Source organism: Lactuca serriola, chromosome 4 (assembly GCF_051521515.1).
Source record: "Lactuca serriola cultivar US96UC23 chromosome 4, Lser_US96UC23_V15, whole genome shotgun sequence".
In the NCBI taxonomy this organism is placed as follows: Eukaryota; Viridiplantae; Streptophyta; class Magnoliopsida; order Asterales; family Asteraceae; genus Lactuca; species Lactuca serriola.
Window position 1 is genome coordinate 237,222,754 of NC_136411.1, and position 19,999 is coordinate 237,242,752.

The following is a 19,999-nucleotide window of genomic DNA, read 5'->3' on the forward strand; positions in this document are numbered from 1 at the left end:
AAGATACATCGCATGATTTTACCCTTCCATGAGTTTAAGGAGGATGAAATTGATGCCGAAGCATACAACTGTGAAAGTGTTGTATCTTCTGATGATGTGAATCCTACTTACATGTATGGTCTGGACAAAATTGAATCCTTTATAAAGTCCAAAGACCATAAGGACATGCTTAAAAATATTTTGGATGAAATTGATAAGATGAAACTCAGGGCCGAAACCATACAAAAATTTGACTCATTGAATACCAATTTGAGTTCAGAGAATAAAATTGATGTTGAAAATGCATCTGAACTTAATGAGGGCGATGATATGAGTGAAATTTCTGTAGAGGACGAAGTTGACTGTTCCGAGTTCATTAGGAGCGAACCTGAAAACCACAATAACCTGATTTCTGAAAATTCTGTGGAATTCACTCGTTTGTCCAAAACTAAGTCCCCAATCCTTAAAGAAAAGGCCATTGTGTTTCAAAAGGTTAGAACAACTCCCAATCAGGTTTATAAGGTCACAGGAATAAACGAACATCAGATAGCCGAACTCACTGTCATAGTAAACGAAGATAATGCAGATGGCTGTGATGAGTTTTTCTGGTCTGCACCGATAGACAACGTAGACGAAACAGTCGGTCTGTCGGAGCGAACATCATGGAAGGCCAAATGTAGATATGTGCCCGAAGCTCTGAATAAGCCTACCAACTTGGACGTACCAAGTTTTAGTGGCACAAAAGAGATTCCAGTGGAAGAAGTCACCTCAACAAGCGAAACCTCTTCCATGAAGAGTGAACCTGTTGCTAAGAAGCTGAAACAAATGGCAAATATCCACAGACAACCGAAACAGGTGAAAAATCAAAAGCAGCAGAGAAACATGAGATACCAGAAAAATCTCTCAGAGCAAAAGCAGTTTTGGTGCTCCCAAAATCCTCACTACACTCACTTTGACAAAAATTCTAAGTCAAAAGGAGAAGAAAACAAGAGTCAAAGGAACTTCGAATCTCCAATTCAAAAGAACCAGAGGAAGACTTTTGGGCCACAGGAAGAACAGAACCGAAAGGATAGGTTCGGTCCCGAAAGCAACAACAACCGAAAAGCTAGTTTCGGTCCGCCAAACAACAACAGGCAAAGACCAGATTTCAGCCCATCAAGATTTTACAATAAAAGACCCAGTTTCGGGCCACCAACCTACAACACCCGAAAATCCAGCTTCGGTTCATCATCAAACGGCAACCGAATGTCCAGGTTCGGTCCCTCAAATGACCACAACCGAAAGGTTCATTTTGAACCTCAAGTCAGGAAAGATTCTCATTCTAATTTCTTTTCCTCTAATTCTTCTCGTTCTCAATCTTCTTCTAAGCCTAATTCTGGTCCTACACCAAATTCAAGTTCGTCAGAGGATTTGAAAGGTAAAAGGAAGATTTCCTCAGCTAATGAAGACCGAAAGCAGGCTAAAGTCCAAACATCAGAACCCAGATCCAAAACACCTGCATCTAATTCTAATAAAATCAAAGTGTTCACTATGAAAAGGAAAGATGAAACAACCTTAATAAAACGAACATATCTCGTTGATGTTTCTCTTACTATTCCTATTTATGTAAAAGGCTCACGTGGACCCAAGAAACTTTGGGTTCCTAAATCTGCCTAATTTTTGCAGGTTATCAGTGACGAGCAGTTTGACGACGAATGGTACATAGATAGTGGCTGCTCACGTCACATGACATGAAGGAAGGAAGAGCTAAGGGAGTTTCGGCACTTCCAAATGGTGGCAATGTCAAGTTCGGGAACAACTCTTATGGGACGATAAAGGGTTATGGGATGATAACCAATGGAGACTTTACAATAAGGAAGGTGGCGTATGTAGAAGGGTTGCAACATAATCTCATCAGTGTATCTCAACTAGTGGGAGGTACCGGTCTCAAAGTCTCGTTCGACGACGAAGGTTCATAAATTATTGAGAAGAAAACCAATAAAGTCATTCTCAAGTCACATCGAAAAGGTGAAATGTTCCCTCTAAATCTCAGACCAATCAAAGGGAATCCAGCCATATGTCTTTTGTCTAAAGCTCATTCAGATGAAAGTTGGTTGTGGCACCGAAGGCTTTCACATCTCAACTTCAAAGACATCAACAAGCTTGTCACCGACGGTCATGTTCGGGGTCTTCCATTGCTTAAGTTTGATCGAGAACACTTATGTGCTGCATGTGAAATGGGTAAACAGAGTCGTCAAAGTCACCCAACCATCATAAACACCAAAGTTGTTGAACCACTTGAGTTGCTTCACATCGACTTGTGTGGTCCATCATCAATCGAGAGCATTGGTGGTAACAAGTATATCCTTGTCATTGTTGATGACTTCTCACGTTTTACTTGGGTATTCTTTCTAAAGCACAAATCTGAGGCGACTCCCAAACTGAAGATCTTTATCAAGCAAGTCGAAGTACAACTGAGGAAAGTCGTTCGAAACATCAGGAGCGATAATGGACTGGAATTCAAGAACAAATAATTTGAAGATTTCTTGACAGAAAAAGGCACAAGTCACAATTCTCAGCCCCCTATACACCTCAACAAAACGGAGTTGTTGAAAGGCGAAACCGATCCCTGTGTGAGGCGGCCCGGACCATGATAAGTTTTGCTTCTCGTCCCTTATATTTCTGGGCTGATGCTATTGCTGCAGGATGTTTTACTCAGAATAGGTCTTATCTCAACAAGAGTTTCTCTCTCACTCCTTATGAGATTATTAACAACAGGAAGCCGAATGTCAAGTTCTTTCACGTGTTCGGTTCTAGGTGCTTCATCTTTAACTCCAAAGAACATCGCAACAAGTTTGACGTCAAAGCTGATGAAGGAATCTTTTTGGGATATTCTCTTACTTCAAAGGCATATAGGGTTTTGAATAAACGTTCTAAAAGAATTGAATAAACCTATTATGTGACGTTCGATGAAAATTACGTCAAGAAGCAAAAGTCTACCGAAGAAGCAATTGGGGAGCTTTTCTCTCAAACAGGTCAAGTCACAGCGTCAATCGCCAATTTATTTGTCCAATTCGTAGACTTATTTGATGAACCTGAGAAAGCCACTCTTTCGGAAGCCAAGGCAGCAGACAACAAAATCGATCATCCTAAGCAGATTATCGAAGATGCAGCCAAACGTATGGGAGAAGGAGAACCAGTTCGAAACGAACCTCCCCAGAGTAGTACTTCTGTTGAGAGGGAGAATCAATTCTCTTCAAAACTATAGGAGTCGCATATTCAGGGGAAGAATCCCATCTTTGTACCACCCGAAAGTCCTGTAGCACCCTGAAAGTCCAGTGACAGCCGAAAGTCCGGTTGAAGAAATAATTTTTGGGTCAAATCCAAATAACTCATTTTCCGTCGAGGGGGAGAATTCTGACATGCTCTATGACGATGATACTCAATCAGAATAAGAAGAAATGGTGAATGTTGAACTGGATCCGTCTTACGATCCAAATTATCCTCCTCTCACCAAATGGAGCAGAGATCATCCTTTATCTCAAGTAGTGGGTGACACATCAGAAAAGGTTCTAACTCATTCACAACTGAAGGCGAAACAAGCTGCTTTGTTCTCCAAAGTAGATTTCTGCATGTTTAATTCTTTCGTGTCCAAAATTGAGCCGAAGACCGTCAATATTGCCCTTGATCATTCTGATTGGGTCCAGGCAATGCAAGACGAACTCAATGAGTTCGAAAGAAATAAGGTCTGGTGTCTCATTCCAACACCGAAAGATGCCTCAGTCGTTGGTCTCAAATGGGTATTCAGAAACAAAATGGATAAGGAGGGTAATGTGATTCGAAATAAGGCTCGGCTAGTAGTAAAAGGATACTGCCAGGAAGAAGGAATTGATTACGAAGAGACATTTGCTCCGGTAGCAAGGCTGGAATCTGTTCGAATATTTCTTGCCTATGTTGCACACAAGAATTTCGAGGTCTACCAAATGGATGTGAAGTGCGCTTTTCTGAATGGGGAACTTAAAGAAACGGTATACATGGAGCAACCTCCTGGTTTCGTGAATGAAAAGTATCCAAGTCACTGCTACATCTTAGATAAGGCAGTTTACGGTCTGAAACAAGCACCTAGGGCATGGTATGAAACACTAACTAAGTTTTTAAAGATGTCTAAATTCAAACAAGATTCGGTTGACCCAACCTTCTTTTGTAAAAAGGAAGGTAACCACCTTATGATAGTTTAGATTTATGTCGATGATATCATCTTTGACCCAACGAATCCCAGCCTAACAGCTGAATTCAGAAAGTTGATGGAGACAAAATTTGAAATGAGCTCAATGGATCCGATTAACTTTTTCCTTGGTTTAAATATTAGACAGGGACCCGAAGGCATCTTTATAAACCAGGAAGCATATACCAAGATTCTTCTTGCTAAATTCGGCATGATGGGAGATTCAAAGGTCAAAGTCCCTATGGCGTTCGGTACCAAGCTCACACCATCTTTGGAAAAACCGGCGGTTGACATAACGCTATATCGCCAAATGATTGGTTCCCTGATGCACCTCACCGCTAGTAGGCCTGATATAATGTTTTCTGTATGCTATTGTGCCAGGTTTCAAGCAAATCCTCGTGAACCACACATGTTGGCTGTGAAGAATATACTCCGGTATTTGAAGCGAACCACCTCTCTCGGTCTCTGGTATCCCTCAAACTCAGGTTTCTTTGTTCAAGCCTACTCAGATGCAGACCTTGGAGGATGTGGTTTAGACAGGAAAAGCACTACAGGAGGGTGTCAATTCCTCGACGGGAAGTTGGTGAGTTGGCAATCTAAGAAACAAACATGTGTTTCTCTGTCTACACCCGAAGCAGAATACATTGCAGCCGCCTCCTGCACATCTTAAGTGATTTGGATCCAAAGCCAACTCTGGGATTTTGGACTCAATATGAAAAAGATCCCACTATATTGCGACTCAGAAAGTGCAATTGGGATCTGTCATAACCCAGTGCAACTTTCCAAGACCAAACATATTGCATCGAGGTATCACTTTATTAAGGATCATGTGGAAGACGGAAACGTAGAGATTCACTTTGTTCGAACCACTAATCAACTGCCTGACATCTTCACCAAAGCCCTTCCTGAAGCAAGTTTTAATAAAATTCTACAAGGACTAGGTATGATGGAAGCGAAATGAACCGAACATTCGGTCTATTTCAGATTCGGTTCACATGGGTACCGAAATGAACCGAACGCTAGGGTTCGGTCCCATTGCTCTTGTTTTCGCTTATCTCAAAAAGGTGCTTTCTTTGGCTGTAAACTACTGTACAACTATTTTTTCCAACAAATTTATTCCAAAATTTTTGTTAGGAACCGAAATGAACCGAGCGTTTGGTCTATTTCGGGTTCGGTTCCGATTTTTTTTCCTGTTTGGTTTGTTTTTATTTATTTATCTCTTTTCCAAATTCTCAAAAACTCCAAAAATATTTTCTTTTTCTTTTTGTCTTTACTTCTGTTTGTATTCACCGTTTATGGATTATCGATGGGGCAGGTATCATTCTCACACTTTTTTAATAGCTAAGTGTCCCTAGAAGCATGCTGCTTCATGTTGTCCAAAGCATCAACTGATTCTGAATAAAGCCTTACTGACTTGGTATATACAAACCTTGTCTTCCCAATTAGGCTGATACATTTATTCTAATCATGAGCTACCTTACTCTTTTCTCATATGAGATAAGATTTTTCTGCTTGGTCACTATTGTTATAGTAGAGGTACTTTGGTTTCTTTACACCATATCAAATATTTTTCTCCATCATATTTGCTTCATACAAGTAACCCTTGAGACTCTCAGAAATTACTACTGAGGTTTATGGTTACACAATCTCTGTGTTTGTGATCTTAGATTCGTGTCACTACGTGCTAATTGAAACCCATAATTCAATGCCTACTATGCATTGACGGTGAACAATTAAATTTGCTCTAGTTTTTCACTCATGAATTAACGAATTCAGCCAAGTGGTTGTACCATGAGATCTCTAATTTTTCTTTTTGTGTGATTCTTATGAAATTGTTACATACCATAACATTTCTTCCCTTAGAATCCAATTTTAGTTTTTTTTTTTGAGATTTCACCCCAAGTATTTTCAACATGTCACTTAAATATTATCCAAACCTACTTGTTCAATAGACCACATTGGTCTCACAAGTTCTTCAGTCGATTTTTGTCTTATGTCAAGATCAGGAATTCTGAACTGAAGCCAAAGCCTCCCAAATAAGCCTTATTAAAAGATGCCTTTCAACACTTCTTAACTACTGATTGATCGTAATTCAACGGGAAACCACACAAACACTTTAAGGTCTCTCTTGACTTTGAAGAAAGAGATTCGTGCCCAGGATCCACTGTTTTGTGTCTCTATTGACATCACAAATTCCCACATATATCTTGATTTATTTCCTTATCTTTGACACTCTATGCACGAAAATCTTTTTGATTTTCCAAAAATCTGTTTTCCTTCACTACAAGCAATTTTTTGGCTCCGGGATTTAATGCTATCTTCCAAACGGGATGTGGTGGTTAATGCTACACGTGTTCGCTTTTATTTAGTGACGACAACTAAGGATAATCTGCTGACTCAGCCGGAAGCTTATCGGTTCAGGAATTCAAAAGGTTATTTGGTGGGAACGCATGCGAAACGGAAGAGTTTTTCTCTCTCATGTGTAATCATAGGGGTTGCTAAACTATCACGCGTCAATCACCTCAGGAAACACTTTGATTTTGAAGAAGATTTGGGAGCGGATTCTTCTCTCTCTTCTACCCACGGTATAAAGGGTAAACCCTGAAGTCTTTGACCTCTTTACTGCACCAAATATTCAGAGAGCAAGAAACGATTATTTTCTCCCACTGTTCATCATCTTCTCCAAAACCACTCTACAATGGTGGACTCTTCTTCAGTTCACGCTACCTCCCACATTCTCCCTATCCGACCTCAACAAAGCCTGATCATTGATCTCACCCCACATGTCTACGACGCTTTCATGTTCCCAATCGTGGAGTGTCTTAAGCACTCTCCACTGGTTGAAGCATTAACCAAGTCTGAAATCGTTCCAATGGAGTGCTTGTTGCAGATCTTCTCGACTGTCCACTATGACAAGTCTGTCGATCGCATCTTCTTCGTCAATCTTGATACCAAAACCTCCATCTCCAAACAGCGATTCTGTTCGCTTCTAGAGTTCGAGCCTGATGAGTCAAGGGTTAACTCTGAGTCTATTCCTGTAGGACAGCTGTTCTCCATGTTTTACAACACGGGATATACCGAAATTCTAACCGCTATTGCCAAGTTCAAGAAATCATGTCTTCCTCCTCAGTGGAATGGCTTCTTCACTATGATGTTGAAAGGATTATTAGAACGAAGTGCAGGTTCTGATGGGGCTAGCAGACTGTTTATGACAATTGTCTATGGGTTGTACCACGGCGTCAATTTCGACTATGGATCGGTTTTATGGTAGCAGATGATTCAAAGCCTTGCGTGTACTTCTCGACATTCTGAGATTTCTTATGCCAGATTCTGGACACTGGTCACAAAGTGGGCAATGGACAAGTATCATGTCCCTGTCGTTGTTGATTCTCCACTCTCCTCAATCGTAGTTTTCCACACAACAAAGATTATTGTAATTGATGCTTCTAAATTTTAGTTCTTTGGCTCCATCCCTGAGTCAATATATGCGTGTGTTCCAAGGGATAGTCTCATTATCAAAACCTACAAGGAGTTTCTTCATTAAAGCCCCATAGAGCTCACTCCGGAAATGATTCAATCAATCCACGACGCTGACAGGCCTGCTCCCAGGAGAAAGAAACCAGAAAAGGGGAAAGACAAGAAAGTTGTCAAATGAGCGAAAGGTCCTTCTCCAAAGAAGTGAAAACCTTCGAAGGCAGCTCAATCACCTCCACCTAAGAAGAGGAAAACTCGGCCCAGGCGCAAACTCATTCTTGCCTCTTCTTCTAGTGAATCAGAGGATGACAGCTCAGACTCTGAGGAGTCGATTCGAGGTGACACTCCTCCTCGTTCACCTTCACCTGAGGTACTTGTTACAACTACACCAGTATCTCCTCCTCTAATCTCTATCTCTATTTCCATTCCCCCCATAACCTCCACTACTGAAATACCACCGACCTCTATCCCTGTACCACCTCCTGTTTTCACAGAAGCTATGACAACAACCACCACTGGAGTTCGAACAAACGTATTTGATACGGGGGCTCATACTTCAGCACCCAAACACACACCCGCTACTGAACATACTTCCACACCCGAACCTACTCCCACAGCTAAACCTTCACCTTCGCCTTCATCTCCCAACCACTCAGCAGATGATGAAACTTTTCTTGGAGGAGAAGACATGACGTTTGACTCAGTCTACTATAGTACGTATCAGGTTCAAATTGATGATGACGATGATGCTCCAGTCACCAAGAAGCATCTCAAGGAACTTCATGAGAAAATCGACAGTCTCATCGCTTCCTCCTCTTCCTCTCGGTCCACTATCTCAGAGGCTGCCATTCAGGGGCTAGTTGATACGTTTACCAAGGCTCATGAAGCCTCCATCAACTCTGCCACTGCTACTATCGACGCATCTACCAAGGCGTGTGCTGCTGCGACCGAAAAAGTCGAAAAACTATTTGTCGATGCTAACACTTTTTTAAAGTCTTTATATGGAGCCGCTGATTCCAATGCAGCGAAGCTTGACTCTCTTGTCGAGAAGCTGGCTACTTGTTTCACATCCGAATTGCAATCCTTTGCTAGTCTTTGTCAGTCTCTCGACGATGACAATAAAACCTTCCAGGCGACTGTTGAGGAGCGCTTGACAAAGCTGCAAGAAGATCTCGCTTCAGAGAACTCGGTGATGGATGCTCTTGCTCGCAAGACCACTACTCTCAAGGTCAAGAGTCTTCAACTTTTCCAATCAGAAAAGGATGTTGCGACTCTCCGATCTGAGCGTGCGGTTATCTCCACATGTGTTTCGGATGTCCACGCCGCCCTCTCCAACATTATTGAAGCACATGATCCCATTCTAAACTATTCCGTGAGGTGCACTCTTGCTGAGAATCTTGCTCCCGCCCTTGCCCTACTCAGCAAACTTGAAGGGCTTCTTGCGTTTGTGGCCCTTCCAAAACAAGGGGGAGAAGATGTGTCTCAACCACCTCCTGCCTCTACATCAACTAAAGCAACCGAACCTCCTCCAATGGGTCAACCTTCAGGTTCGGGTGCTAAAGATAAAGGGAAGAAGATTGCTGAAGACATTGATGGTGATGATGATAAAGAGACCATCGATGATCTCTTAAAGAAACAAGGACGGGAAAAGGATGCGGACATGAGTGCTCGTGTTGCTACAGAAGCCGAGGCGAACGAAAGTAAAATGAAGGAGGCTCATCATCTTCTTGAGAGTAGAAAAACTCTATTTCCTCCGTGGACTCTCGAGAAGCTTTTCAAAGAAGCAATTGATACTCCCAACATCCTGTGGCTCGAATCGGTGATTTCTTTGGACAGGGTCAATTATGTCGATTCTCAATTTGACATGCCCTTGACCCGAAAGGCCTTCATATTTCATGGTTTCCCTCATGTTGCTGATGTCCCTCATCCTCACCCAAAGGTTGATAGGGAACTTGTTGAATTCTATCTAAGGTCTGCTCAGCCTCAGTATCAGACATGGAGTGCTCAGAAGATTATAAACGTTCGGGTCCTCAAAGCTTTTAATGATGGTAACTTCACAAACGTTCGGTTCAAAGTGTTGAGGGGGTCTACTCAAACAGAACATGCTATTTCGCTTGCTGATCTTCCCAACCTGAATCCACATGATTGGATCATTCTGCACAACATTCTCCTCACCAACGAAGTTGAATACGGGCCAATCATTGATCACTTCAAAAGGATGTTGGTCTGCTACATCATGGAGGTCGCCAAGATGGATAAGGAGATTGCAAGTATTTTCAAGAAAAAGCCTACCATCTCTCCTGTTGGTTCTGCAAGTGATTTAAATATGATGCAGATGGGAAGAATCGACCCGAAGCGGAACTCTGTCATGTTCACAAGGAATGAAGGCCAAAAATGCCTGTTTGCCTTGGCGGATAAACATCTGTATACCACTGCATGCTTGGAACATGTTCTGGGAATCATCAATCGATGCAAGCAGAACTCTGCAGATGACAAGAAGTATTTTGATGACATGATCCAATGGTATATTCGGTTCAGACAGACCATCCTTGCCCTCATTCCACGTCTATTTGAAACCACCAAGAAAGTTCCTACAATTGGACCCAGCAAGCCAAAGTGATATCTCTCTCCAATTGACGCAAAGGGGGAGATTGTAGGGTCCATTATGTGTTGCGTCTTGGGCTCGTTATTTAGTCCATTTTTGTATCCGGATTGGGCCTGTCCATCCGTGAGTTATTTCCAGGGTTTAGTATTTATAGTTGCTTGTATGCATCTTAGTACGTAAGATTTAGAGTCAATCATTCATAGAATTTTTTTTGTTTTATCATTTGTAACCCTAGTAGCCTCTACAATGGAAGTTCTTTGTCGAGCTCTGCTGAGGCTTGAATCTATTGAATCATTCGACATATTTTGATTCACTCTTGTGTTAGATATTTCTGTTTATGCCTTTGTGATTAACCTGTTTAAAGATCTAAACGATCAAAGAGTTTCTTAACTCATCAAAAGAGATATTCATACTTTAACAAGATTCGAAAACACGATTTGGAAATCTTAAGCTGGATAAAGCAGTTTAATATGCAAAAATCTATTTTGCTATACAGTTATTAATCACATATTATTGATCTAATAACTGTGTAGTTCAACTTGTATTCCCCTCCCCTCATAAAAGCATTTAAAAACATTTAAAAGTTTTAATTCAGGGGTATGAACTCACCTGACGTGGGTTATTCGGATGGATGGACGGTATAGGATGCTATGTGTCAATTGAGGACTTGAACACACACTCGAATCCTATTTATCAAGTAGTGATACATTTAAGAATATAATTAGTCATTTAACAACCAATTATGCAAGTAAGGGTCTCCTAATACATGAAAACACTTTGCTACAAGTGCTAGGAGTACCAAGGGTTACATATGAAGAGAGTATGGACTCACATTGGAGTTTACTCTTCAAATGATGGCCCTTAGGGGTGTCTACAGTTTCTGGACCATAACCCCCATGAGTTTATGGCCGTAAACTCATGGTTGTTGTGCCATTGGGTGTTTGAAGGTCTTATATCACTCAAGGAATTATGCTAGACTCGAATCAAGGGCTAAGGAAGTGATCGAGGCTCAAAATGGACACAATAGGGAGTTTACGGTCCTTGGACCACCCCCTTGGGTGTTTACGGTTGTAAACACATGGGTTTACAGACGTAAACCAATGTTTGTCCATTTCTTTTGTGTTTTGGGTGGTTCTAACTCATGCATGCAAGTTTCTAGACACTTAAACAAGCATATGAAGGTGTTAAGGGCACTTAAACACCTTGGGAAGGTGTTTACGGTTTTGGGAGACCTTCCCAAATCGTAAACACATCTTGGTCCCTTCATTTCATGTTCTTGGGGTCCCTAGTTCATGCAAGTAAGGTTCTACTTCATTACGCAACTATTAGAAGGCATTAGGGGAATCTAAACACCTTTTGGAGGTGTTTACGGTTTTGGGATGAACTCCCCAAACCGTAAACTCATATGAACATGGGGAAAAGATGATTTTCGAGTGCTAAACTCATCAAGGAAGGGATCTATGCTATTTGTCAAGGCTTAGAATGAACCAAGACACACTTTGGCACCCATTTTAGGGTTTACGGTCCAAGAACACCATGGACCGTAAACACCTTGTTCTTGGTGTTGTTCAAAGTTTTGTCATGAATTCTAAGCAAACAACTAGCTAGGAGAAGTATACTTACATATAGGAAGCTTGAATGATCGATTTTTGGCGGATTTGACGGGATGAATTTATGATAGTTGAGAGAGAATCCTTGGGTGTTCTTGAGGTGGAAGTTGGAAAAATGAGAGAAAATGACTAAGTGTCATATTTATACTCCCGGGGTTTCGCAGTCAAAAACTCCGAGTTTTCGTCCGTTAATTCCTAATTTTGGAGATTCGCGACTTATGCTAAACACGACATCTCTAAATTTATACTTCCTTATTTTTGGCCCGCTTGACGAATATTATTTAAAATATTCCAACGGGATTAAATCCTGCCAAAAATATTTTGAGATAAATTTGGCTAAATTTTGAAGTGCTTTATCACGAAGATAAAGCAAATGGAAATTTTGGGTGGTCACATTAAATATGTTAGTTTTTTGGTTTATTTTTGTAAATAATAGATTAGTTGTTATAAACAATTTACTTGTACAAAAACATAAAAAAAAATGAACTTGGAGCCATTTTCTAGAAGACAAGAAGACAATTTTCGAGGTTTAGAGGTGTGTAGGGACAAATGCAACCTTTTCAGCAATCTGCTGCAAAAGGAGTTGCTATTAACAACTTCCATTGACGCTGTTGGACCTAATGCAACCTTTTCTGTAGCTTCTACAACAACTTTACAAGAAGATTTTTGGTCCCTTAAAATGTCCCATTAGGAATGGATTTGGTATTTTTGTGTTGGCTCACAAAAATGTCATTAGTTAGTTATGTTTATGCAAGTATAATTTTATGCATGTTTATGTTGTTTATTTTATGATACTATTATGTGTGGTTGAAAATTTTGTTTTTCACATGCTAAAATAATTTTAGAAAAAATAAACATCACATGGAGTTTGGTTTTTAAAATTTACAATGTGGATATAAGATGTAACAAGATATTAGTTTAAAATAAAATCAGGTTTTATAAAACGTTAATAACGTCAAATTTTGAAATATTCAAATATATGTTTTTAAATGGTGATTTTTATAATTTATACAAACTCCAAATATATTAGTAATACAATGAAGTTTTATTAAAGATAGAAAAAGTTCAAATGCACTCAAACTTAATAAAAATTATTAAAATTGAATCGCATCAAATTATATAAAAACTAACTTTTATATAGAACCTTTAAAAGGTGATTTTGTTTAAAAATTGGTACAATGGTTTATTATATGCATGTAATAACCATGATATCATATGTTTTTAAAACAAGAATTATAAAACATACAAAAGACACTTTTACAAATCTCAAATTTATGCAATCCTTTGTGAAGAGCACTTACACATCTCTTGTATGCACTAGTGGGATAAAGTATATCTAACAACTTAGTGTTATCTTTTGAAGGTCGGGGTCTCTTCGCGGTTTTTATAACCATGTTATAGGCCGATTACACATGTTTCTCAAATTGGATGATTTGATTTGAAATATTTTGTGATAAAATATACCTAAGCAAGAGAGTTCTAAGGCATAAATGGGATCAAACATGTTTAATTAAAATTGTTATTACTGATCCCATAAGTCGAGGAATTATATGGTAAGATATAATTGATAATCGATATCTACCAGGTTTAATTCGAATGGATGGGATAAAGGATACCCAACCGTTTTTTTGTTTTGTAATTTGGATCCCAGACTTTGATAATTAATGTTTTTGGAAACTAAAAGGATCTTCATTATTATAGTTAAATAATCCACTCTCATTACTATGAAATTGTTATTTTCTTTAATGACTTAACGAAACATCAACATTCACTAGATACAACTTCAACGAATGGGTTTATGTCTTAACAGACAATCTCGTGAGAGATATGAAACTGTATACACTTAAAGGTCCAAGTCCTAAACTATTTTCTTTGAGAAATAAACATGATACTTAGTAAAGGCATCACTATTATGGTAAAGATGTGTCTACATCAAAGTAAGAATAGTTCAAGCATTAAAAGAGTCACTTTTTGTGATCTAAGAGGCCCATGTTTTATGGACTGAACGCCTCTAACACTAAGAAATCAAATAAGGCCCACATCGTTGTAATTTGGTTCTTTTATGTAGAAACTGGAAACTGGAAACTGGAAGAGGATCTGCTCCTCTTATCTGGAAAGAAAGTCTGGAAGTGACTAGTATTTCAGGTATTTACTAGATAGAACTCATACTTTTCATATAACACTTATGTACTTGGTACTTAAATGTTAATCTAATATTTGTAATTGGCTTGTAGATATTTATTGAGGAGTAACCAGTTGAGCAATCAATTCAGAACTACACTCTCGGAGTCTAGTTTATTATGCTCGGAACATAATGTACTTATAATATAGAACAATGTTTCTTTTGGAACAATGTATGTTTTAATTCAGCTTACCTAAATATATGTCTTAATTTAATTTATGAATGATTGATTATTTACTTAAATTGATTTTCATAACGAGCATCATCATATTCAGAAATGATTAATATTCTTTTATGAGGCTAGATCTCTTAATTAGAATTACTAAGTAAATATCAATGTTTTATAAGTAACATGTTCTATATGGAAAATACTTTGACTTAAATTTGTTTTAAATCAATCCAATCTTTGCAATTGTTATCTTTATTATATAAGGTACATTCACATATTCCAACTTCAAAAAGGGATACTTGAAGGCAAATAATGTAGTTTATTTGACATATGTAAATCTTATTTATATATAGAAGATTCTTAATGATATTTTCACTAAGTAGTAAAGAAAATAATTATTAACGAACTATACACTATGGTGTATGCTTTCATTTCTAATGAATGTCTAAGATTTATCATAAGACCAAGCTAAATTTATTAATAACTACGTTAGTTTCAATTATTCTTTATATGGTAAAACATAATTGTGAAACCTTTGTTTATGTTTTCGAATATAAAGTTCAGATAAGAATTAATGATAATAAAGGATGAATTAAATCCTACTTGGTATGATTTTCTTTCTAATCGGTAGAAATGTCCTCCATTTATTTGCTTGGAATAACACCTAGAACACAATAATTTGTACTTTGAGTACAAACACCAACTAACTAGTAGATACAACATTTTCTTCATAAGATTTTGTATGGAAAACCGCCATCCCTATCTTACATAAATGTTTTATGGATTTAAAGCCTATATTGGACTAAAGCTTTTAAACCTAAAATTAACTAAATACATATTTGTATATAATAATCTAAATGTGGCTTAGATTATTATAAGCTAACCCACCAAGAATAAGTTTTTCTTATTCCTATGATAGTTGAGTTAGTAGAAAGAAAGCTTCTAATGACAAAGCAAGTGGGAGGTACATGGAACTTGAAGTAGCTCGAGAACCAATACCTGATGTAGTAATAGGTGGCACTAGTTTTAACAAGGGATTGTTATACTTGGCTAATAGCTATTGACAAACACAAATAGTTCACATTAGTGGTAGAAATCATCTATGACTTGAGAAATGTGGAATTTCTTATTGATTATCTTTCATTGATGATTTATAGCAAATGCATTAAATAACTAGATGCTATCTTAGATCTTGAATCTGATTAATGACTTAAAGTCATGAACATGAAATGTAATTCATGTACGATAATCACGTATGGTCTTGATTGAACTTTCTCTCTATAACAAGGTTAGAAGTGGTAAGTGATTCTTCTAGAAACAATACACTACATGGATAATTATACACATTTAAAACAAGACTAGTTATAAAAGGATTGTCTAAAAAACATGTCATTGACTATGGTCTTTATCATACTCATGACATTAAGTAAGATCAAACCTATTTCACAAGTAGTCGTAATTAGATCAACAAGGATATTGTTTACTATAAATTCATATGGTCAATATGAAATATTACAGATAGATTTCAAGAAGACTACTTTTATTAATAGACATGACCTAGAAGATATTAGTATATATTAGCTTGAAGGTTTTCTTAATCCATGTTATCCTAACAAAATGTGTAAAGCTTGAGATTAACTTGTCTATATAAAGAAAACATCTCAATGTTGCAACCATCATTTTAATATGAAATCACAAGGTATGCTTTTATATCAAAATGAATAGAACATGTGTGTTTACTAATAACTAGTGGGAGAATAGTGACATTCCTAATCTTGTATGAATGAAACGTACTTAATCATAAGAAATTACATTCTGACCATGCCAGACACATTCACCATAACTCGGAATGTGTTTCTAAAATGAAAGGCTTAGGAAGAACAAGATACATTCTTGGAATATAAAATCTATAGAGATATATTAAATGAATGTTAAAAGTTTTATATCCTTTTGCGATATATTGACAGTGTCTTGAAAGATATAAAGATAAAAGATTCATCTGGAGGAATCTTAATGTTATCACATGACACTAAGTTTGAGCCAACCTCAAGAGGAACCTAGCTCATAGGTTTGAACAAGCTGAAATGATTAATACTTGATTTGATTGGCAAATGAATCCATAATTTATGCCATATTATACATAGGACCTGGTGTATGATCGTGCTATGAGCATATCATTGTATACCAACTGAATAAATAGTTAAGTCACCACATGACCATAGAAACATTCTAAGAGTAATTTAGAAGAACTATGAGAATCTATATGTGACATATAGTTTAGAACAAAATCTTCATGTAAAGAGCTACATAAGATTCTAATTCTAAACAAATGTATATAATTATGAATTATAATTGCATTATGACTTCATTGAGCAATGAAGCATAGTTTTAGTTGGAATGAGGTCCAATCAAAACCAAACTGAGACAATATACTAGAAATTAAGAAAACACTACTTTAGAAGTTGAAATCTAATATGACTGGATGAAGGAGTTCATTGAAAAACTATGTTGATCTTTGCAATTCAAGGATCACATAGAAATCTTTATGACATCGAGAGTTTACTTAATCGAGCTAAGAGACTCTATGTCACGTAAGAACACTAATCATATAATCCAAGATATTTGACTATACCTAGAGTAAATTCAAATATGGAGATGATAGTATGAATGGTCAAAATTTAGCCGTATGACTTTATTATTATAGAAATGAGATTTTGATTTGGATTTAGTATTTGGATATTGGAACATTGTAAGAACAACTATTATATAATGTTTTCATATACTGGGATATGATCATAACATCAATACTTGTTGTGTTCTATGTCAACATGTTTAATCCATGAATAATCTTATTATTCTAAAACTTCATAGTCGGTTATAATTGTGGGAGTAATTATGAAGTAAGAGTAACATGAATTGGATTGGTTGAATTTCACTAGATGAAGGTAGGCAACCGGTTATAACCAAGTTTCATAGGTACTTCTCAGGGAACTAGTATTGAATTGACCTGCATCAAGATCATCTCATTGATTGCTATCATGAATGATACTTGATTAAAAGTTACTATATTTGTATCCCTAATACCTGAGATACATATTGGGACTTAAGTGTAGGAAGTATTGTGCTTAGATTTGGTTAAATGTTGGTCCTTAACAGGGTAGGTATAAAATCCATTTTCAGGTATGGTATGCACTATGCAAGAGGATTATGTAGTCAACATGGGATTTGTTCTTCTTATATGTTGAGAGTTGAACATCTAAGGTGCCTTTGCAAAATCTTAACACAATATGAGATTGATTGCGATTTGTATGTCATGTTTAACATGATGTCTGTGACAAAGGGATAACTAATAAACTTATCGTATACACCAATTATAGTATGAGCTTTTTGGGAATTGGGCATTGACAGAATGGCAGAATTTCGAATGTTAATGGGGGTAGTGAAATGTTTCTAGATTTTCACCACAGTCATTATAAATCGAATATGAGTTTTGCGCAAGTAGGAGATTGAAAGCTCTAGTATGCTTAAAAATCATATTAAAGTGATATTGCTAATTATCATGTGATACTAAAGATTCATACTAACAACTTGATATAATTGATTATTTATTAGAAATTGATTTTAATAATTATTCAATAAACATTTATAATTAAATTGTGAATTACTTATTTCTAGAAAATAATTAATTCTCATTAGCAAGTAACATAATTTAGCATATGGTATGATTTATTAAGTCTTGTACAACATTTTGGCCAAGAAAGACCTTTGTATTTTAGCCAAATGACAAAGTTTATAAATTATAAAAGAGATTACAAGTTTATAAACTTTGGCTTCTCTTTTCTTCTTACTTTTGGCGAAGATTAAAGAGGGAAAGAGTAGTGTTGTTTGTAGCTTGTTTTAATCTAGGGAACATACTTTAGAAGTATAGGATTAAAGTATTACAAAAGAGGCACGATTTGTCTTTAAATGTTAAGGACTTGTGCGTAAAGAACTTGCTTTTAAGTGAGGCTTGCATACCTTTCTTTGATCCATGCTAAAATCGTAAGTGCATGTGTGTGTGTGCTTTCTCTCTAGTTTTGTTGAAAATATAAAGATCATAATGTTGCTTTTTCTCTCATTATGTTCTTATTTGGATAAGAACATAAAGCTTAAGAGTCTTAAGATTTTTGGACTAGCATCTTCATCAAGTTGAGTCATTGTTGGTGTATCTAGTATTCAACATTTTTCATAATCTTCCAAGCCTCCCAAGAGGATCCAAAGAACCACAAAGGTTGTATTTTCTCCATCATCTTCCTTAGTTGGTGTTTAATCTTTCTATAACTTGCAAGATGATCCTTGGTTGGTTTATGTAACATCCCAATATCAGCTATAGATGTTATTTATTTTATCTTTATCAAAGGTTGCACAATTGTTCCCTTGAGTAAAAAGGCTTGTAGTTGTGGTCGTATACAGTGTATACTTAAAAGTACGAACAACGTACTCATGCAACTTGGAATGGCGGGTGATCTGCTTGTACGTTGGGTGTATGTGTGGTACGCGGGGCGTACTAGCGCAGTCTCCAAACCCTAATCATTAGGGTCTCTCACTATTTAAAGAATATTATGTCCCTATTTAATCATCCTTATTAGCTACCATTCCCTCCCCAAACCCTATATTCAAGTTTAAGTGACTTATGTGGGTGTTATGAGCTTATTGGGTGATTTGGTTGCATCTAGTTGAAAAATGATATTAGAGAAGAAGAAGTGGGTGCTAGCAAGCTTGTGGATCAAGAAAGCACTCGTCTTTCTTCATCATTTTCAGTTATAATGTTTGTACCATGATAAGATTTCCATTTAATCTGCATGGCCGAAGCTTTATGAACTTTTGTCCCTAAGATTGGCCCTTTATGAGATTGAAGCACTCTAGAGAATCATAGTTGTCCATTCATGCATTTTAGGACCTATACATTTATACAAATGGTTGGTGATTCCGTATGGATCATGCATGAGTAAAGTAGCCTAGAGTGTGTTAGAAGTTAAATTTTGTTCCTTGGGTCCTTCCTAGCCATGCGAAGGCTTAAATTCAACGACTTTATGAATTAAGACATCTTAGAATAGTCATAACTGAGGTTGGGTTAATTGTATTTAAGGATCAAGACAAATAGTTGCTCAAATTGTAAGCAAACGGAGTACAGCGGGCGTACTCCTAGGTACGTCTTGCGTAGCAGGTTCTGCCCCTCAATGGGTTCTAATTTCATTTTACCCCCCAGGTAAGGATGTGTACGCCCAATGTATGTGTTAGGCAGTTGACTTTCGTTGACTTTTGACTGTTTCTAAAGATTTAGGGTTTTAGACCATGTGTAGGGTAAAATAGTATTTTTTCCATTAGTGAAATTAGTTTTGGGATTTGGACTTGTGAGTTGAGTTTTAGACCTTAATTACAAATTAGGGTTACTTATTTTGTTGAATAGGCGGAGTCTAGTTTCGACAATTTGGTTTTGAGATTTACCTGTCGTCAGCATTAGGTGAGTCTCCTCACTTGTTCTTACCCGTGTGGTAGAATAGTTGTATTTGTGATGACCAGTTGGGCCTATCTATTATTTTTATGTTGTGCTGTTGATATATGACTAAGTCTGTTGATAGTCTCCAAGGTTGTTGATAACCCGTAAGGAGTTGCGTTAGCCTACTGGGACTACTGATTGTCCGTAGGGTTGCTAATAACCGATAGTTTTTTATTTATGTTGTGCTGTAAGTTATATCTTAGGGAACTCGTTAAGTTTCGTGCTTACAATTGCTGA